The 22,888-nt window shown below is 39.3% G+C and overlaps 1 pseudogene; it reads right to left on the reverse strand.

Annotated features, from left to right (window-relative positions):
- Positions 1-20,267: 20,267 nt before the first annotated feature.
- On the reverse strand, positions 20,268-21,181 carry LOC135715464 (uncharacterized; annotated as a pseudogene).
- Between the last annotated feature and the right edge of the window lie 1,707 nt (positions 21,182-22,888).

The raw sequence follows: 22,888 nt of genomic DNA on the forward strand, positions 1-22,888 counted from the left end.
TAACTTCCTATCAATCAGTTTCAACTACGAGTTTATGTTCACCTAGAAAATAAGACAACCTAAAAAGGATGGTTAACAGGTTGCTGCTTGGCTTGATCAGCAGGTTGGGTCCTAGTGTGTGGATAAAACCCATGAACTTGGCCAGGTTGTCGAAATGGTCGATTGAACAACATGTCGAATAATCAAGTCTGCGAAACTACCAGATTTTAGCGTGTGTAGGGCCCATCAGGAAACCCTCGCAAGTGCTTGAAGGGAGTGAGTGGGTGAACAAAAACAGGATGAAGAAAACAAACCGTATGGCTTTTTTATTTGAGAAATTAAGTTTATGACACGTGAAGCAGTATTTGTATTTGTATTTGTATTTGATACACATTTTTCGATTGAAATCTAGTTTTTAGTTATTCACCCCGGGGGTGGACGAAATTGTTTTTCAGCAACAATGTATAGCCGTAACAGTTTTGTGAATTATTCAGTACGTTACTCTTCGTGAATATCTACTAACGCGAACAGAGAAAAAAAAATCGTGGATATGGGAAGAGAAACGGGCTTTTTCACTTGTATACATAATGATAAGTTAAATTGAAGTCCGAGGGAGCTCTACTCTTACAAAGCAATTCGCCTTAACGGTGACTCTGTAACATTTTACTCCTATGGTTAAATTCTACAAATCAACAATCAATCGGTGCGTGAAACATGGCGCTTCCAGCTTGTAGTTTGAGAAAAACGGTCAAATACCCTATAACATGAGTTTTTTTTTTAAAGAGAGCGGCGTGAAGAGGCTGAAAATCGATGAAAGATGCCATTTTGGAATCCAATAACAATGGAATAGGGGAAATGTATGTAATTTCGGCTTAAGTGTCCCTAATTTGGGCCCATACATAAATTTTAGCAATCGACCAAATTTTCAATAGTAAATAAAAATATCCATTAGTACCGTCCCAATGACACGTTCATCTAGATAAAATTGATCAATAGCAGATTTTTAGCGATGGGTTCAATGTTAGATCCATAGGTCAACATTAGAGCCATTTCCCCTATACCTAACAATTCACTCTGTACAATATTTCTCTTAGACGAAGGCTAACATTTACATTTTTCCTTGATGAGCAACTGTCCTTGATCAACAATTATTCTTTACCAATTATTTCTATGATTATCCTATTTTGACCAATCTGTCTTGATTAGTCTTGCCTTGACTAACACGCAAACATTGCTCAATTCAAACTTGTGCTAGTAATATTAATATAAGTGCTGTTAATTTTCATTTCATTCGATTGAAGATGACCCAATGCAACCATTAAATCAATTCTGTGAAAACGAATTCTGCTCCAACTCCGATTTAGGTTATTTTTTTCCTTGATTTGTTTTCCGTCGAACTTGTTTTCCGTGCTGAGCACCAATGCTACCGATACCAGGGAGGCAGCTCCCACACCTGGACCCTACATATCGACCCATCAACTCATGAACCGGGGACCAACGGCTCAGAACATCCCGGCGGCGCCGACTGGGATTGAATCCAGGCCTGCAGGAGTGAGAGTTAATGACGCTTACTACTACACCACCGGTGCCGCTGACTCCGATTTAGATAAAATATATTCAAAATTTCTAATAATTTGTATGTATAAGTTACCGAACATCACCAATCTATACCTATTTTCTGCTATTGAGGAGTATTGAGCGGAAACCCAAAACTTGATAACCTGGCCGCCTATTGGATTTTGGTCCGCCATATTGAATTCCAAAATGGCGGCGGATGTTAATTTTCCACTTCCCCTCATCAAGCCCATTCCGTAGATACCCATATTGCATGGGTTTAAATGCATATTCCTAGTCCGGGGGCCGCCATTTTGGATTTTGTTATGCATATTGGATTTTGGTCCGCCATATTGGATTCCAAAATGGCGGCGGATGTCAATTTTTCGCTTCCCCTCATTGAGCCCATTCCGTAGATACTCATATTGCATGATTTTAGATGAATATTCCCTGTCCGGGGCCGCCATATTGAATTTTGGTTCTCCATCTTGAATTCCAAAATGGCGGTGGATGTCGGATTTTTACTTTAACTGTAATACCAATCTGTTGATTTTCCGTTTGGTTTTTGTTACCGCAAAATCAGCTAAGGTTAAAATCAGCCTTGATTTTCTGCTTTGTGGTTTTTCTACTCTCAAGATCAGCTAAGATAAAATCCGCCGTGATTTTCTGTTTGTGATTTTGTTGATCTCAAGATCAGCAGTGATTTTCGACCGTTCCTGATTTTCGATTTTGTTTATTGTTTCCATCACTGCTTGGAACCAAATCTTTTTTTTTTTTGCAAAATATTATTATTCAAAATATTGTGCAGTTAGTCAGAAGTTTCCTTTTTATTAAATAAAAAATCAGCTCTTTTACGTCAAACAAAACCTGTTTTTTCTGTCACACTTAAACGATTTTTTTATCGGGCATATGTCATAAAGCTTCGTTGTTTTTATTTTTTCTTGTAAAACAAGTTAGTTTTATTTGTCAGTTAGTTTGATAACAGTAATTATAATTTGTTATTCTAATCCGAGGTGAAATTTCAGTGCGTCGTCGGGCAGGTATTGATGAATTTAAGCAAAAGTAAAACTGGACATGTGACGCCTAGTTTTCAGATTTGCAATTACAAAACTGATGAAGTACTAAATAATATTCCATACGATTTGACAGGTAGCAAAACGTCATTATCATGGTTCACATCATTTCCATCTGCTGGTCGACCGTCACTTAAATTCAGCAATTTATATTGCTAGGCGGGGATTATCATGGAAGAGAATTGATCTATAAAAGGGAAGGGAATCGATCTCCTGCAGGTGTCGATTTATTGCGAGTGACTTACATTTCAGCCCTCCATTATCTCTGTTCCGTGTTAGCTGCATCATCGGTACACATGCGATCATTCCTTTCCAAAGGAAGGCACCCATCGTTGATGTGATTTTTGCAGTGTGTACATCAAGCCGTGGTAGTATGGACGAAAGATACCAAATGTATTTAGCATGATCACTTTCTGATGCAGTGTCAGCTTGCGCAGTGATTGCACCCACATTTGATGCGCGAACGTCCCCACAAGCGCATTCCAGTTTGTTGTTGTCATTAGCCGTATAGAGTTTTCGAAAACAACACCCAAGATTTTGACAACATTGGCTGTTTGAAGCCAGTGGGTGTTGATTTTGTTTCCTTCGCAGAAACCTACGTTGATGGCAACAGTTTTTGGAAAATTTAATTTTGCGCCGGCGGCAATCTCAAAGCGGGTGAACAGTCCATTCATCACTTCGATTTGCTCAGCTGATGTATGGATTACGCTGATATCATGATAGCATACGCTACCAGCAGATCGTTTCCACACGCTTGTTCGAGTCTGCACACAAGAGGATGCAGGTACAGCACGAAGAGATGCATGGATAACGGGTCCCCTGCCGATCTCGAGCAAATGAGAGAGATGCCCATTGATCAGACGAGATGTAGATCGGCTAGCAACGAGAGTAGAGCGATGAGTTCTTGGTTGAATCCGAGCGAGCACATGGTATCGAATAGAAACGAGTGTCGGACCCGATCGAACGCATCACGATGATGACGGAGACTGGCAATGCGATCTTTAAGGGCGAGAGTGGGAAATGTTTCGCTCTGAGTTCAAACATTTCCCAAGGAACACACATGTTTATATAACCTTTGTATGACTGGTTTGGGTTGTATAGCAGTTTACTTAACATAATCCTATGAATTTGTGGGTTCTCATCACTCGCTCCAGTCTGGTTTTGAGGATGCGGGAGAAGAGCTTGTAGTCGCTGTTGAGAAGCGAGATCGGACGATACGATCGGACCGTGTTGTCACTACCGTTTTTCTTGATGCCTTACACAAACGCAGCGGGAAGTTTACCGGAGAGTGCTTCATTTAGCAGCAGATTAAGCTCTCGGTGGATGACATCGAACATACGGTGGTAAAACTCCATCGGGATACCAACGTAGCCTGGAGACTTCTTCGGTGCGCTTGCATACAAAATTTCTCGCTTGTGCAGGCTTCATTCAGTGGGTCGTTGGGTAGAACGACTCTCTCGCAAACGAAGCTATTTTCGACATTCTCCCTTATTTCTTCCGAGTCGTCGTCGAGAAGTAATTGACCATGTGCGTTTCGATCGCTGTGGATCGGCAAAAGTTTCGAGCTGCTCTGTCTTAATCTGCGTGATGATGGTTTTCCTCCTTCGCCTTTCCCCCAGTTGAAATATAGGCATGGGTTCTCCCGCCACCTGAGTTTCGTTGATTCGCATGAACGTTTGGGAGAAATTTCGTTAAGCACCAACATCTCGCCCTTCAGCCTGTTGATGGTGGTCAACATTTCTGGGTGCTGGTAATAGCCGTCGTACGCTTGCCGTAGTTCCGTATAGAGATGTTGATGTTCGTTATGGAAATGTTTGAACACCAAACAAGATTTCCACTTGAAAAGGCTTTTTATTTTAGGCTTAACGTGTGTAAGCCACAATTGAATCCACAAGCCATAATTTCTGCGTTGTTGGGTCCAAAATTGCCACTGATTTTGGAACTCCGCAACGTTTTTGTCGGTCGGAAGGTGACGCTTAAGAGACCAGAACCCACGGCCAGGCTCCTGTCCATGTCGGTGGATGAACACACGTGTGTGTGTGCTGCTCGAAGGTGTTGTCGCAGTTCACCGCTCACGTAGATGCGATCGACCCTCAGTTTTTTCCCACACGTCGTGAATCAGCATTTGTTGTATGGCTAATCTAAGGGCAGAGCTCGTGTTCGAGCTACTCGAATCGCATGCACAAAGCACGCAATTCAAATCGCCGGCCAGGATCACATGCCTAGTGCGATGACGGAGGTAGCAAGCAAGCGTTCCATTGAAGAAATCATCCCGAGTTGCACGTTGCGAGGAGCCGGAGGGAGCGTAGATATTACAAATTGTCGTGTCTTGTACTCTCAGAGCAAGCAGTCGACCATCCAGATTTTTCTGGATATGTTCCTTCAGTGCAATGGCCGTTCCTCTTCTCATGTGGTTCTCTTTTGAGAAAACGACGATGCCAGGCAAGGATAACTGTTTGTTTTCTACTTCTTGCAGACACACAATATCGAGGCTTTGGCTGTTGATGAAGTTTCGTAGCGCGTTCAGTTTTTTTGGACTCGTGATGGTGCCGATGTTGATCGACGAGATATTATACAACGTGAGAGCCATTTATGGGTGGAAATCCTCATCCTTCTCTATGTCATCGTCGTCCCGACGAGGTTTTTTGCCCACCGGATGCCCTCTGCTTCGTCTGCTGCTCGACCCTTCTGATTTGAATGAATCATTACTCACATGTTTGCTGCTACCACTGGTTGAATTTTTTATTTAAAACTGATTTTTTTCATCACATGAACTTTTGAAAAGAGCTTATAAAAAATGATTATAATTTTTCAAAAAATCATATCACGAAAACTATTCATATGATCAAGATGACATTTGAAATCAAGTTGTAGGTAGTTAAATTATACTAAAGAAAAAAAAACTCTAAGTAAATTAACATTTAAAAAAATCGTTGATTATCTCCAAACACCCCCTCTCTATCTTTATATTTTTTAATCAAGAAAACTGAAGAAATGTTACAAAACTTGGTGAAAAGTGTAGGCTGGTAACTTGCCTAAAAAAAACTATATATATTAAACTTTTTGTTCAAATAATAATTTATTTGAGTTTTTCGCATAATTTTCAATAAATTTTTATAAATTCAGTGCCAACATTTCAAAGGGGCGTAATTGCATTTGTAAACAATGGCTTTAGCCATCGATTTCTCGCGAATAAAAGCTCACTCATGAAAAATAATGACACCAGCAGGTAGAGGAATGTTTCCTCTACCAGCTAGCTTTGTTATTTTGAAGAGGTAAGATTTCATTCGCGAGAAATTGATGGCTAAAGTCATTGTTTACAAAAGCAATTACGCCCCTTTGAAATGTTGACACTGAATTAACTTTTTTCCTCACGGAAAGCCTATGAGAAGCTATATTATTCGCGCAAAGACTACGTGCCGCAAGCCGATATGTGCAAGGACTTGGACGGTAACCTTCTCACGAACGAGTGTGAATTGGTGATTGAGAGGTGGAAGCAGTACTATGACGAGCACCTCAACGGTGAAGCAGCAGAAAACGAAGGTGGCACGGCAACAGACCTTGGAGCACGCGCAGAAGACGACAGGCTACCGGCCCCTGATCTTCAAGAAGTTGAGGAGGAGATCTGTCGGCTTAAGAACAACAATGCAACTGTTGTAGACCAGCTATCAAGTGAGCTTTTAAAATACGGTGGTGAACTACTGGCTAGACCGCTACTGCACTGCGTAATTTCCAAGATTTGCGAGGAGGAGATATTACCGGAGGAGTGGATCGTCTACAAAAAGGGCTACAAGTTGGATTGCTGTAACTACCGCGCGATCACACTGCTGAGCGCCGCCTACAAGGTACTCTCCCAAATTCTATGCCGCCGCCTGTCACCATTTGAAAGAGAATTCGTAGGGCAATACCAAGCTTCATGGGTGCCCGCGGTACCATGGACCGAATATTCGCGATTCAGCAGGTTCTGCAGAAATTCCGCGAATACAACGTGCTCACACATTATTTGTTCATCGATTTCAAATGTGCATACGACACAATCGATCGAGATCAACTATGGCGGATTTCCGGATAAACTTACGCGATTGGTTAAGGCGACGATGGATCGAGTGATGTGCGTTGTTCGAGTATCGGGGACACTCTCGAGTCCCTTTGAATCTCGAAGGGGGTTACGGCAAGGTGATGGACTTTCGTGTCTGCTATTCAACATCGCTTAAGAAGGAGTGACCAGAAGAATTGGTATAGTGGCACGGTCTTCAGGAAGTCCATCCAGCTTCTTTTCTTCGCCGATGACATCGACATCATGGCATGGAACTTTAAGACCATTGCGGAAACTTTCATCAGACTGAAGGCCGAAGCTAGGCGGATTGGACTTGCCATCAACGCATCAGACAAAAAACATGAAAGGAAGAGGTTCCAGGGAAGACAATGCTAGCCTCCCACGCCAAGTTCAGATTGACGGTGACGAAATCGAGGTGGTCGATGAGTTCGTGTATTTTGGCTCACTGGTGACCGCCGAAAATGATTGAATAAACTTTACAGACCCAATTTATCATTTTCGTTATACATTATTAGCATCTTAAATTTAAAATTAAAGGATTTGAACCGATTACTCGCGGTCTTCTCGAGGTTAGTGGATGACAATTGTATGGATCGGGAGAGGGCGAAAGAGCGCCAGCAGAGAAATTCAAAAACACATTGTGGGAATCGTGCCTACTTTGGACTCCGGAGGACGCTCCGGTCGAATAAAATTCGCTGCCGCACGAAGTTGACTGTCTACAAGACGCTGATTAGACCGGTGGCCCTCTACGGCCACGAGACCTGGACTATGCTCGTGGAGGACCAACGCGCCCTTGGTGTTTTCGAACGGAAGGTGTTGCGTACCATCTACGGTGGAGTGCAGATGGATGACGGAACGTGGAGGAGGCGAATGAACCACGAATTGCACCAGCTGCTGGGAGAACCATCCATCGTCCACATTGCAAAAATTGGGTGTCTATGGTGGGCTGGGCACGTCGTAAGAATGCCGCACGACGACCCAGTGAAATGGTTCTCGAAAGCGCCCCAACAGGAACAAGAAGAAGAGGCGCGCAGCGGGCAAGGTGTATCGACCAAGTACAAGTTGACCTTCCGGACCCTTCGCAGACTACGAGGATGGTGAAGTGAGGCCATGGATCGAGTAGAGTGGAGACGACTTCTTCGGACAGCAGAGGACAACAAGCCCTTAGCCTGTATCATTCAGTGATTCTGTTAGTCCATTAAACGTAGCTTTTTGGTGTATTGTACTTTCAATATCAGCTGTTTTATTTATATTATTGAACCTGTCAATATTCGAAACAAAATATTCGCAGCAGCTGTTTTATACGAAACATTGACTATCGTTTTGCGGTTGCCGCTTAACTCTTGATCGCTTGTAATACTTATAAATATTTAAGATGGACAAAATGGCGAACTAATAGGTCCGTCAGCAGGGTTAAGCTCGCGCGTGACGTTTTCTATTCGCAATAATTGATGAACATTGTAAAATATCTTTTGGTATTTAAATTTCGAAATATTTTGCGAAAATGATCGATAGTTGAAAACGGTTGTAATAATTATTTGGCAATAGCATCTATGCGTTATCGCAAGAACTCCTTTATGAAAGCACTTGAAAATAAATAGTAAAAATATTTCTAAATTGAGAGTATTTCATGTTGGAAACGCGTGTATTTGTGAAATAATAAAACAATTCAAGTGTGTGTATGCGTAAGCTAATTTAAGGGATACTTTGTAAAAGTTTTAGCCCATTTGATGGAGGTTTTTTGATATATCTGTATATTTTTAAAGATAAATTAAACTATTTTAGAAATCATCCACCTTTGCCTTGCTAAATGAAATATTTTTTAAATCAAAAGGATCCTCTATGTTCACATGTTGTCTTACAAGTATTTGAGAATATTTTGCGAAAATTTCAGCCTATTTGATGAAGGTATAAAGATATATCTGGGTATTTTTAGAGATAATTAGATAAATTGAACTTTATCTTCAAATATTGTAGAAATTATCTACCTTTGCCATTGATCAATAACATCGTTTTTAAACCAATTTGCTCTTCAAATTTAACAAGTTCTTTTACAAGTATTTGAGTATACTTTTTAAAAATGTTAGCCTTTTTAAGGGGAAGCTCACCGCTCCGAAAAAAATAATCACGTTTTGAGATCATTTTGAGATATCAAAATTTTAAGAAAATCACATATTTTTTAATTTTTCAAAGAAAATTCACGTTCAAAAACATTTTTTATAAGTCATTATGGCATAATGTTGGACTCAAAAAACCACAAAACATCGACTTTTCGGTTTTGCTGAGAGTCCATTTTTTTTTTTCATGATGAGATAGAGAAAAAAATTTACGTGTAATTTTTGACAAAAATCTACTATTTATGAAATCACCTACCCATTGCAAATAAAATATTGTTAAATCAAATTGTACCTGAGTTGCGCCGGTCTCACCTCAGCAGGTCTGGGTTCAATCTCAGTTGACGCCACCGGGATGTTCTGAGGCATAATGAGTTGATGGGTCGATATGTAGGGTCCAGGTGTGTGGCAGCTGCCTTCCTGGCGTCGGTAGCATTAGTGCTTAACACGGAAAACAAGATCGACGGAAAACAAATCAAGGGAAAACAATTGATCCTCGATTTTCACAAGTATTCATGATGTTCTGTTAAAATTTCAGCCTTTTTGATGAAGGTATTCTGACGTATCTTGGTATTTTTAAATATAATTAGAGAATTCCAAGAACTTCGGCAAACTTCCCTGAACTTCGGCACGAGTTCGCTGAACTTCATCAGGAGTTCCTTGAACTTTGACAGGCCTTCCTTGAACTACGGCAGGACTTTCCTGAGATTCGGCAGGTCTTCCCTGAACTTCAGCATGAGTTCCCTGAACTTCATCAGGACTTCCCTGATTTCCAAGAATTTAAATTAAAGGACTACCCTGAACCTCTGCAGGACTTCACTGAACTTTAGCAGGAGTTCCTTGAACTTTGGCAAGATTTCGGTAGAACTTCTCTGAACTTCGGCAGGAGTTCTCTGAACTTCGGCATGATATTTCTTTTATATGGCTTTCTCAATCAAGGGTAATCCAAACAGTCAGTTTTGCATTTCCCTGTTTGGATTACTCTAGAATGAGAAAGCCATATAAAAGAAATCTCCATACGTACCAGTCGAAAAATCTAATAAATCACTTCGGCAGGATTTCCTTGAACATTGGTAGGAGTTTCCTGAAGTTCGGCAAAACTTCCCTAAACTACGGCAGAACTTCCCTGAACTTTTCCGACAGACCTACTCTAAATTTTCGCAGAACTTCCCTGAACTTTGGCAAGACTTCCCTGAACTAAGGAAGGACTTTCCTGAACTTCATCAGAACTTCGCTGAACTTCGGCAGGCCTCCCTGAACAACGGCAAGACTTCCCTGAGCATAAGCAGGACTTCCCTGAACTTAGAATTATTGAATTGAAGTTGTCATTTCAGTAGTAGAATTATTATAATTATACAATAATAATGTGTTTACGAATACGGTCAAAATTTCGATACTTATAATTTTCCTAATTTTCAATGCTTGTTGGTATTGGTGCATTTTTAATTTGGGTGTGGTTCAAAGGGATGTTGATTCATTATCAACGGAAAAGCATTAACTTCCACCTTAAGATAAAAAAGGTTCAACGCCGACTCTGACTCCTTGCCTTTGACTTCGTCTCCACAGCCCTGCTATAAACGACGACCTATGAACTGAGCATACAGTATTTGAGGGATTTTAGACATCCTTATCTACAAACAACGTCACTTCAGAACGTTTACTCAGATGACACATTTTTCTGCACTCAGTGAAACAAATCGATTCCATATATAGGGTATACGTCCCTAACCTCGGTCTAATATGCAGCCATCGATTACGTTTTTAATCATAACTCATCAATGAATTTACCTGCAAACGATATTCTACTGCTAAATGGTATGCTTAGATATGCTTATCATGTCGTTTGCTATCAGAAACCACGAAAAGTTGAAAAACTTACTTTTTTTAAGACAATAACTCACGAGGGAAATGTATGTAATATGGGTCTATTGTCCCCAAATTGGGTCTATTTATGGATGCAACTTCGTCCTATCTTGTTTGATCCTCAAAAAAACGCGCTTGGTAACGTTTTCTGATGTATTTTTTTTTTATCACTATCACTGTTGACTTAATGCTCTTCATTCCTCAAAACATTTCTTAGAGAAAATTTTACGAAAACTACATTAAATCACTCAATTTAAAAATTAAAAATTAAAAATTTCGCTTATCGTCTTTTGACCGCAGAATATCTAAATCAGAACATTGTGATGTTCATTATACAGGTTTGGCAGAAAAAATCTCCCTTCCTGTTCGTTCCTTATCATCCAAATGCAAAACAACATTGTTGACGTTACTCTTATTGCTATATGCTGTCAAATGAATTTCATGGGCCATAGTTAGGAACATAGAAAAGAAATGTGTCCCTAAAGTTGGGTCCATGTTTTACTTGTGAAAACGTTGTTAAACAATTAAAATAAACATAAAATATTCAAACAGCAACTGTAAGTTTTACGTCTAGTGTGTATTATCAGGTAATTCCAATCAATAAATGCCATAATCAGGCCATTTGATGATCGTCAGTCAACCTTCCCATCTTAACCTTATAAGTCATGGCGGCTAAAAACTCCGAACATTGTGATATTCTCAACCAGTTTTATTACTTACGAGAGCTGAAAATGTATTGAAATGTTGTGATATAAATTGATTTGTGTGTGGTACACATTTATCAACCATCAGTGATCAATATTTTCCTTATTTTTTGTGTAATATTCCTTAATTAATTATTTATTTGCGTGATAGGCCGAATGAAAGGACTAGACCCACATTACATACCGTAACCCTATTCACAAAGTTGAAACAAAAAAAGATTATGATTATGATAAAGAGTACTTTTGCCAATCCAAGGTGATTTTACTTTTACTATTTCCCACTAACCTACTATAGTCCGGGATACGAACATGATTCGCAATATCCTGCCACCCGTTGATAAGCTGAGCTGCTTTCACTGAAAAATGCTATTTTTATTGAGTATAATGGAATTTGCATTATTCATTCAGCACCATGTTGACAATGCTGGAACGTGATAAAAAAGGAAGATGTACACTTCTGCTACACACATAATGCTAAGTAGGGTAGGACAGGCCAAAACGCACCCCTGGGGTAAAATCACTCCGCCCGGGTTTTCAAAGCTGTCTATCATCAATTCCTGAAATCAACGAGCATTTCGGCCTATACAATTCCAGAATCAGTAATTGGAAAGCAACGAAAAACTGCGCGGTGCCATATTACCTCAGGGGTGCATTTTGGGCTGTTTTCCTCTATGTAGGTACCGCCAACGATGAAGTTGACGACGTCGTCACCAACGGGGGCGCAAACGATGACTATGCGGTAAAAGAATCGGAAAACATGCTAAACTATGCGGTGGCAGCAGCAGTGAGAATGAATTCTATTCTCACCAAAAAATAGGAATTTACGTGTGACAGACTTTGATTCAAACGCTAGCAGCAAATCACAACGCATCGTTAGTTTTTCACGATTTGTTGATTGACTGAGGCACGCCTAAAGCACCGCTAGTGGCTACCTATAGGGCTATAGAAGCATACACTAAACATTCGCTTACTGAAAAGGAGTGAATATTTTCAAAATACCAGCTTATCGTTAAAAAATGTTGATCAATGTTAAAAATATATCAGCCTTCAACTTTTGTTTTACAGTGAAATGAAATATGCGATTTTTGTAAAAACCCAAAGTATCTTTCAGTTAGCGAACGTTTAGTGTTCTTTCTTTTTCACATTTTTTTTGCACGCGTGAAAAAATGGAGTCAACTAGACGCCGCCGCAGTCCGTTGGCAGCTATCGATAAGACAAGCTCTTTTTTTATCGTGTCTGGGTTCGGAGTAGTTTTTTTTTTTCGTATTTACCTACTTTCTAGCTCCTTCAGTGAGAACAGCACATGACATAAATTGTGATTATGTATGACGTTATATTTTCCTTGCGTTATCTTTTGCTGACATTCATCCCGATAAGGAGAAAAAACAGTATTACGGAGCATCGCTTCGAGTTCTCGGTAATAAATACTGACACATGGAGAAAGTTAGTTACGTGAAAGCAGCAGAGCCAGTAGAGGGAACTAATCCTGACTGCTATATCACCGAGAAATTGGCTAATATTTCATTCCGGTAATCGAATAAACGAACGCAGAAAGTACGGTAGTGCAATTGTGGGGGCTTACGTGGGGTGGAGCCTAGATCTAGCTATGCAACAGATCTTAGCAATGATCTGGCTATTTGACTACAACAACTCACAATATTGAGATGAGACATCCACTGAATCGTACACGCTGCACCAATTGCTCAGTTCTTCATTTTAACTGCCGCAGTGAGGTTGCCAGCAAGTTTTTGGTGCAATTACTACATATTTGCGTAAAAAATCTAAATCTGGCAACAGTGATTTTCGGGATTTCGAGAAGCAAAACAAAAACAGCGGTTAAATCTCGATTGAGCAATAAAAAAAAGTTGGAGTTTCTATTTATTTATTTCGTCAACCAACGTAGACTCGCACATATTAGAATACAGTTTTGTTTTCTTAAATTTATTTATTTATTTCGTCAACTTTGGACAAAAGGTTAAAAGTATAATTTTGTCTTTAATAAAAATTAAGCAGTGTCAGCTTTCCTATTTTTTTATGAGTTATAATGCCTTATGGAGAAAAAATATTGTTTTAGTTTATGCCGAGACATTGTAAAGTCAATGGTTTCGCAGTATTGATTGTAAGAGGCCATCATGCGGTTTAATGGCCCATATTTTGCATAATTTGTGAGATGATGTTTTGTGGCAAATATATTTCAATTTCGGAGTTGCCAAGTAGGTGCATGGAAATTTAGTTTTGATAAAATTTCTGTGGAGTCAATGCGCTGCGAAACCCAGTATTGACCTCACATAGGCATGTCAGTAATTCTATTTTTGATTTGGAGAAATAATTTTTCGTTAACAATTGCCTCGAAAAGTTTAGGAATGCAAGAGATAATGGCTATACCACGATAATTACGTACGTCAGATTTTCGGCCAGATTTAAAGATAGGCACTAGGAATGAGCTTTTCCAAGTTTTTGGGAAGGTTCCAGATTCCAGGGACATATTAAAAATCCAGAACAATGGAGCAGTGAGTTCCATTGCTAGACATTTAATAAATACTAGAGGAGTACCGTCAGGTCCAGGACCTTTTAAGGCGTCTAATTTTTTTTTAATCTGCATAATATCCTGCACTTGAAGTTGATTGAGGCCATTGTCTCTTGAAAATTCTGGAAAAAATGCAAAATAATCGCGGTCGCGATCTTCTTCAGAAAATGTTGCATAGATTTCTTGAAAATTTTTTGCAAATAGATTGCAGTTTTTTTCCGAGCTATCACCGACATTTTCGTCGAGTTGCATTATTGAAGGAAAATTGTCAGATTTTAATTTGGTTTTTACGTAATTAAAGAAGTTCTTTGGACAGGACTTTATTTCATGTTCTGTTTTTGCATTATATTCTTCAAATGCAGTACTGATAGCTAAATTCAGTTGATCGCATATATGCAAATAAATTAATAAATTATTACTACTATTGTGTTTTTTTTTATAAATTTTATGTACTTTTTGCTTCCGATTTTTCAAGTTTTTTATTTGTCTGTTATACCAGACTGGATTTTGTGTGTTTCTGTTGCGTCTTTTTTTCTTCAAAGGAATTTCTTCCGAAATTATTTCTGTTAAAATTTTGTACAACACGTCAATACCAATTTCGACATTTCCTACATTCCTGAAAATTAATTGCCAATTGACACTGTTTAATTTAAATTTTATTTTTTTGTAGTCTGCTAATTTGTATTCAAAGATTTGTTCGTATTTGAAGTCGTTGGGTCTTTGGTTTTCATGCACAAATAAAGAATATTCAATTACTGTTTGAAACGCTTCATTTTACCACAGTGGATTTAATGATTCGGTCACAAAGAAATCTTCATAAATATTCGTTAGTAAAAAGTCCAAATAGAAATTTTGTTGGTTTTTTATAGGGTTAATTTGGTTCAGTCCTAAATAAGCAGTTTTGTCAAAAATGAACTGCAATATTTCATTATCCCCAACGACTGGGAGTAAGATACATTCATTTTCAGAGTCCAGAATGAAGTCAGCATGGCGTTGATTAAAGTCTCCATAGATGTGAACTTTAAACTCAGGAGGAAGCTCAGATAGAATTTGTTCAGCACTTTGGAAGAAGGCTTCATAAGTGCTTTTATGATCATGGTCTGGTGGAAAATACACTGAGGCGAACACGTGCGTTTCACCGGCTATGTGTGATTTCACCCAAATATGCTCAAATTCTGTAAATTTTGGTGTAATGATGAGTTCTGATTTAAAATTGGCCGAAAGAGTTATAAGGACTACACCGCCTGACTTCTTCTGAGTTGCATGAAAATTTCTGTCGTCTCTGAATACATTAAAAGCATTTCCAAAGATTTCTTCACTTTTCACGCTTTCGTCCCTGCTTGTTTCAGTTGCCAGAATGACCGAGAAGGATGAGCATAATAAATTTTGATAGATTTCCTTCATTTTAGCTGGGCTTTTCATGTGATTGAAATTTTGACAGTAAATCAAAATTTCAGTCGCATTCTGTTTATGTGAAGAAATTGTTCGAAGTACCTACGTGGGTTGATAAAATATTTTCATTATTATTATTATTTACACTTACATTTCCATTTTCTTCTGAAAGTGTCCGAAGAGTGTTGTCGTTTGATGAAAAGGTTCCTTCCGAAGTGTGCGTCAATGCCGATGAAAATTTTGGGGGCTTGAAGATTTATATGCGGCTTCCCGTGTGTGCTGCAGTCGTTGTGTGCGTTCACTAGATAAGAACGCACGGTGTGATTCCAGGTCTGCCAGGGCGTCAATGCGTGGGATTCCAAGTTCTTCGTGGACGTCCAGGAAAATTTCGCGCAAAAGTTGTGTGTCCGTTGGTAATCCTTCGGCTGCTAGCATTAAAGTTGAACTTGTTTTCGTTATTCCGCGGACACATACTGAAGGCGGTTGGTTATGCAGGAAAGACAGATAGGTTCGAACAGTATCCATGATGTTAGGGTCCCGCAGGCGTGCCTTCAAAAAGCGTCTGTCGCCGGCTGCAGATTGTTCCGTAAGCCTTACGACAGGCGGGCGCATTGGATCAAGGAGTGGTGGGTCAGGCTTTTCTTTGCGGTAAGGGTTAATAGTTTCCCCTATTTGAAAATTTATAAATTTCGATGTACTGTCTTTATTTGGTGGTCCAGAAAATTGTATGCGTGCTGCGACTAATAATTCTTTGTCCAGGAGTAATGATGTCCATGTGATATTTCCATTTCCGTTGTTGTTGTTGTTGTTGTTGTTGTTGTTGTTGTTGTTGTTGTTGTTGTTGTTGTTGTTGTTGTTGTTGTTGTTGTTGTTGTTGTTGTTGTTGTTGTTGTTGTTGTTGTTGTTGTTGTTGTTGTTGTTGTTGTTGTTGTTGTTGTTGTTGTTGTTGTTGTTGTTGTTGTTGTTGTTGTTGTTGTTGTTGTTGTTGTTGTTGTTGTTGTTGTTGTTGTTGTTGTTGTTGTTGTTGTTGTTGTTGTTGTTGTTGTTGTTGTTGTTGTTGTTGTTGTTGTTGTTGTTGTTGTTGTTGTTGTTGTTGTTGTTGTTGTTGTTGTTGTTGTTGTTGTTGTTGTTGTTGTTGTTGTTGTTGTTGTTGTTGTTGTTGTTGTTGTTGTTGTTGTTGTTGTTGTTGTTGTTGTTGTTGTTGTTGTTGTTGTTGTTGTTGTTGTTGTTGTTGTTGTTGTTGTTGTTGTTGTTGTTGTTGTTGTTGTTGTTGTTGTTGTTGTTGTTGTTGTTGTTGTTGTTGTTGTTGTTGTTGTTGTTGTTGTTGTTGTTGTTGTTGTTGTTGTTGTTGTTGTTGTTGTTGTTGTTGTTGTTGTTGTTGTTGTTGTTGTTGTTGTTGTTGTTGTTGTTGTTGTTGTTGTTGTTGTTGTTGTTGTTGTTGTTGTTGTTGTTGTTGTTGTTGTTGTTGTTGTTGTTGTTGTTGTTGTTGTTGTTGTTGTTGTTGTTGTTGTTGTTGTTGTTGTTGTTGTTGTTGTTGTTGTTGTTGTTGTTGTTGTTGTTGTTGTTGTTGTTGTTGTTGTTGTTGTTGTTGTTGTTGTTGTTGTTGTTGTTGTTGTTGTTGTTGTTGTTGTTGTTGTTGTTGTTGTTGTTGTTGTTGTTGTTGTTGTTGTTGTTGTTGTTGTTGTTGTTGTTGTTGTTGTTGTTGTTGTTGTTGTTGTTGTTGTTGTTGTTGTTGTTGTTGTTGTTGTTGTTGTTGTTGTTGTTGTTGTTGTTGTTGTTGTTGTTGTTGTTGTTGTTGTTGTTGTTGTTGTTGTTGTTGTTGTTGTTGTTGTTGTTGTTGTTGTTGTTGTTGTTGTTGTTGTTGTTGTTGTTGTTGTTGTTGTTGTTGTTGTTGTTGTTGTTGTTGTTGTTGTTGTTGTTGTTGTTGTTGTTGTTGTTGTTGTTGTTGTTGTTGTTGTTGTTGTTGTTGTTGTTGTTGTTGTTGTTGTTGTTGTTGTTGTTGTTGTTGTTGTTGTTGTTGTTGTTGTTGTTGTTGTTGTTGTTGTTGTTGTTGTTGTTGTTGTTGTTGTTGTTGTTGTTGTTGTTGTTGTTGTTGTTGTTGTTGTTGTTGTTGTTGTTGTTGTTGTTGTTGTTGTTGTTGTTGTTGTTGTTGTTGTTGTTGTTGTTGTTGTTGTTGTTGTTGTTGTTGTTGTTGTTGTTGTTGTTGTTGTTGTTGTTGTTGTTGTTGTTGTTGTTGTTGTTGTTGTTGTTGTTGTTGTTGTTGTTGTTGTTGTTGTTGTTGTTGTTGTTGTTGTTGTTGTTGTTGTTGTTGTTGTTGTTGTTGTTGTTGTTGTTGTTGTTGTTGTTGTTGTTGTTGTTGTTGTTGTTGTTGTTGTTGTTGTTGTTGTTGTTGTTGTTGTTGTTGTTGTTGTTGTTGTTGTTGTTGTTGTTGTTGTTGTTGTTGTTGTTGTTGTTGTTGTTGTTGTTGTTGTTGTTGTTGTTGTTGTTGTTGTTGTTGTTGTTGTTGTTGTTGTTGTTGTTGTTGTTGTTGCTATTGATGATGGTGTTGTTGTTGTTGTTGTTGTTGTTGTTGCTATTGATGATGGTGTTGTTGTCGTTGGTGGCGTTTTTGTAGCTGTTGACTTTTTTCGTGTTGTTGTGGTTATGATTGAATACTTTCTGGTGGTATCTTTTCCGTTGCTTGCGTCTTCTTATGGCTTTTTCTTGCTTTTTTTTCCTGAAGTGGACGGGAATGTTGTCTTGCGTCAAATTCTGTCCAGTCCCGTTTCCATATTTGTTTGCTTCCTACGATACGCCAGCTGGACGTGGGTTCTTTAGTGACATTCTGCAATTCACTTTCTAAGATATTGTAAGTGTTAGGTATGGTGGTGTGTGTGGTTGACTTAGTTTTTGTCAATTCTTCCATGTGCGACCTTACATCGCATGTTAGGCTGGCATGTGATTTCGCCAAGTCGTTCTTGAGTGTAGTAATTAATTGCGGTAGTTGGTTTATTGAGTGCGATGTTGTTTTTGTTATTGCAGCTACTGCTGCTGTTGCCGCTGATTTGGATGCCGCTTCCACAGCTGTGCAAGTGTCCGAAGGTGTGTCCAAATGTTATGAAATGGTATTTTTCATTTCCGTGGCAAAAAGTTTGTTGCTGCTGGCGACGTTCGATATGCTGTACTTAATATCAGTTAGCATTTTTTCTATATGCTCAAGCGCATCGTTGTGGGTCGCACTGAGACTTTTGAAATTTTGTTGCAGTTTGTGGTTCGCTTCTAGTGAATTTCCAATGTTTTCCGAGATTCCATTTAGTGATTTAGTCAGTGCCTTCAGGTTAAGTTATGAACTGATCCTGACAGTCCTGACAGAGGGGTAACATGAAGGTCCGCAAAATTTCTTCATGATTCCTCTGTGCGCCTACGCATGCTGCGTGGAATGTCCGGTTGCAGGTTCCATGGCAGCGATTGTCGCTCTGCACACAGTTTATAATTCCGCACTTCATTACACTCGCGTCGAAAGAGATACTTAAAAGTGCTTACGTGGGGGTTCACGCGCGGGTCAGTTAATAATAATTTAAAAAAAAGTTTAATATAAAACTATATACAAGAGCGCTGCGAAAGCGCGTCCGAACGCAAAGGTGGTTCGTTGTGGAATCGCTGTGCAAGATTCTCAAACGCTCATACCATTTAATTTCAAGAAAGATGCTTATTATATTGTTGTGAATAGAACATACTAATAATAAGATCCTGGAAATCTAAGCGTAGGAGAGGAAGAATACCTGGACTTCTCTCAGGATAATGTGGACCCACTAGCTGCTGAACGGTACGCTAAGGCTCCTGATATTCCGGAAGATGTGGAAAATCCCAATGAAGATGACGAGTCCAGTTCGTGAGAAGAAAACTCAAGTGGAGATTCAGTACAACAAAAGAAGTTTTTTCTTCTTGGCTGATTATGCCATCAAAAAGTACACCATGCAGAAGAGTAGTTTGTGCATCAATTTCAAAAAGAATGTGTCGGGTGATACCCTCTCGGAAGTTTTGGAATGCCTTTGGAAATTCGACGAACCGCACTTGCGCCGGGAAATAGATGGCATCAAAGTGTCTTGGTCTGGAAAAGAGAAACCTGATATAGCCTTTGCTCCATGCTGTAAATATTAAATTAGCCATAAATAAAATTAGCACGAAATAGATCAAATCCATACGCCAAAAACTATGCCAGTAGCGAAACGACACTAGCTGATTTACGTTAAAATTGGAATGCCTCGCGAGTAACGCCACTCGACCTTGCGTAATTTCTCCCAAGGCCGAGTCCAGCGAAACCTTCAGGAAAGTTGGGGAAAGAGAGAATGTGGCTACACCCGACTTTGAACGAAGGGCCAACGATCAAAATAATCTTTCGCATTACCGATCTCGTTCGAAGAAGTTCTGGGAAAAATCGAACCTTCGTTAAGTTCGGCCGAGGTCACCTTCCCTAATCTGAGGGTCACGATTTCGCTTCACTGTCGTCCGAACCGCAGTTTACAGTGGAAGTATGTCGTTTTGTTCGCGTTAATGTATAGTTTTGTATAGTGCGTGGTCTGTTATGTTGCTTACCTCTTTGCTGCAGCTGCGCCTCTGGCGGAATTTAAGTGAAGCTACCGATGAGGAGAACTTGACGAGGAACGTCGTTTAGGGTTTATGTATTCTCTTGCCGGGAGCTTTTCAGAATTATTTCGATGTTGTGAGAGATTATGCTGTTTCGCAATAGGGGTTTCTACTCGATCAATTCGGTAGTAGTCAAGCTGGCTCGATCTCTTCTTTCTAGGAAGATTTTCACTTGGACTCGTCCTGAGGCAGTCTCATCCGGGCAAAATCAACGTGGCCTAGATCGGCCAGTGTCGGCTACACTGATATCCGTGACATTTCAAAATTCGTATACCTTAAGGACATCAAACGGAAGAATTTCATCAAGATTGACCAGATTGGAGAAGGAAAGATCATGTTGAACGGGCGCGAAAAGACCATGACTGTTTTTGCATTTGTTTATTCGCAGTCTGTTAGTTTAGCACTATATAGTGGTTTCTTGACATTTTCCTGATAATAACGCTTTATGTGTTTTTTGCACAACCAAAAGATAACTTCAATGGGGTTAAACATAGGACAATATGCAGGTCAAAATACAGGTAAAATTCGAAGAGGTCGAAGATATAAATTGATGTTTTTGTCACAATGTACTCTGGCACCATCCATTATCCACATTGAATGGTGCCCATGATACGTTTCTACTCTTTGTTTCTGAGAAGCTAATTTAAAAATACAATCGAAAAACTTTTTGCGGGTGAAAGTACCCTCGGTTCTAAATGACTCTAACATCCCTGATAGACCCAGAAAGCAAAGGTAAGATTCACGTGGTTTCCGATTGAATTCTCCACGGTAGATATCCATGATTTTGAAGCATATCCTTGGATTCAAATGAAACTTCATACAGGAAAACTATTTGATGAAGCTTCCACCTGACGGAATCCAATTTGTCAGCGTACTTCAGAATGTTCGAATCTGGATTGCTCACCTCTCGATTTTTTATTCCAAGTAAGTCCTGCGTTATGAAGAATCCAGATGACAGACGTAGCTCTAATAGTAGTGTTGAAACGTTTCTGGAAGCGGTCTCGAGCTACGTCAATAAATAGCACAGATTCTTTGTAGTACAATTTTAAAAGCCATTACCACTGAACTGTTCCAAATTGTCTATAAACCACCTTCCGTTGCTTCCGTGCGAAAGTTCCGTCTCGCTCGTATTTGCGAATCCATTTCCATACAATTGATTTTGACTTTCCAAATACTTTTGCCAGCGAAGCTCGATCCATTCCGAGGAAGTAAAAAGCGTAGAGGCAGTGACAGATTCTGTTTACAATTGCATGTTGGTACTGGAGTTGGGTCAGAACGTCTTCGTGGGCCATTGTTACTCCAGAAAATCTCGAAGCACAACAAATTGATCACAACATTCTGTTGTTAGCCGCTGATTGGTTCAGAATGCACAACAACAGCAACAATGTTTGTGTACTCAAAGGGACAGATCACCTCAGCGCGGTGTTTCATGAAAACGTGGCCGTTTTTCATTCACTTGGCATACACCGCGTGGAATTTTGAGGAGATGCGCTAATACATATTCTCCATCGCCCGTATACTGGCATTTTTTTTCGTTATGGATGATGGTTTTGCAAAATATGTACTTTTGCCATCGCTGCACAATGGGGAAAATGGACGAAAAAATACAGTCTGTGAGAATGCCAGATAATAATCCCGTAAAAAACTATTTGTCTCAAATTCAGTCGGCACAAAACAAAGAGGAGCACATGACGCTATGTGACCGCAAATCATGGTTTGAGTTATGGTTTGATTTTTTTCTTTAACTTTACTATAGTCATTTTACAACTTTTGGGAAATTCATTACTTGTCCGGGGTTGAGATTTGAACCACCGTGACTTTGGAGTGAGATATATGGATGTTAACCACTACGCCGGGAGCGTTACGGTCGTCAGAATATTCTTTGATTTCTACTAAGGATCAAGCATGGGAAAATTCATTCACTCGCGCGAGCGCCACATTATCAATATAGCCATCATCACCTACAAACAGATTGCCGAACGAGTGTAAATTATTCCAGCCAAGTAACTCTGCAGGTCGACTCAAAACGCTCAAAACTGACAGCAGTAGAAGCAAAGAAGAATAAACTGAAAGGCAGCCGAATAATTTTCTCTAAAAAGGGAGAACCAGATTGAATGCGTAAAATCCGAATGCTAATGATTTAAATAGCCGAGTCAGATAGTTTTTGGCTCACTGATTTAAATCATTTGAATTTTTTTTTTTATAATTACTTTATTTGTACAGGCTCAATCGAATAAACTTTACAGAGCCGAGTTATTCTTTGCGTTATACATTATTACTGTCTTAAATTTAAAGTTAAAGGAACTGGACCGAGTACTCGCGGTTGTCTCGAGGTTAGTGGAGATTTACAATTTTTTGGATGGGAAAAGGGAGAGGGAGGTTTGAAATGTGGTTTACGATACAACTATTTAATTAATCCTAAAGCATGAAATTATTTCTATTCATCTTGAAAACAAACATTGAAAAAAAACCCACACGTACAAAATACAAACTAAACACAAGGTTAATCAAACTTACAATCTAAGGTTAATATCCTTAAAGTAAACATATATGAGTTTCATAAACTCCAGATCGCGTCTAGCCAAAATATCCCGAACTGGAACATTAGGTTGTCTACCTCGAGCCCGAAGGGAATCATAAAAATGTGATCTGACTCCACGATACTCCGCACAAGACCAAAGGATGTGATCAGCGTCTTGGTAACCTTGTCCACATTCACAGAGATTGCTGTCTCCCAACCCCACACGGAACAAGTGAGCGTTTAGACAATAGTGATTGGACATGAGACGATACATCACGCGTATGAAGTCTCGACTCAAGTCCAACCCTTTGAACCATGCAAACTTCGACACCTTAGGGATAATTGAATGTAGCCATCGTCCCAAGCTCCCTTCACTCCATTGATGTTGCCAGCTAACGAGTGACTGCTGACGATAAATAGAGAAAAATTCACTATAGGCGATCTGTCGATCATAAATGTCGCCTTCCATAGCGCCCAC

The sequence above is a fragment of the Ochlerotatus camptorhynchus genome, unplaced genomic scaffold, assembly GCF_037179485.1.
Source record: "Ochlerotatus camptorhynchus isolate MF236.1 unplaced genomic scaffold, CSIRO-AGI_Acam_v1.1 ptg000927l, whole genome shotgun sequence".
Taxonomy (NCBI): Eukaryota; Metazoa; Arthropoda; class Insecta; order Diptera; family Culicidae; genus Ochlerotatus; species Ochlerotatus camptorhynchus.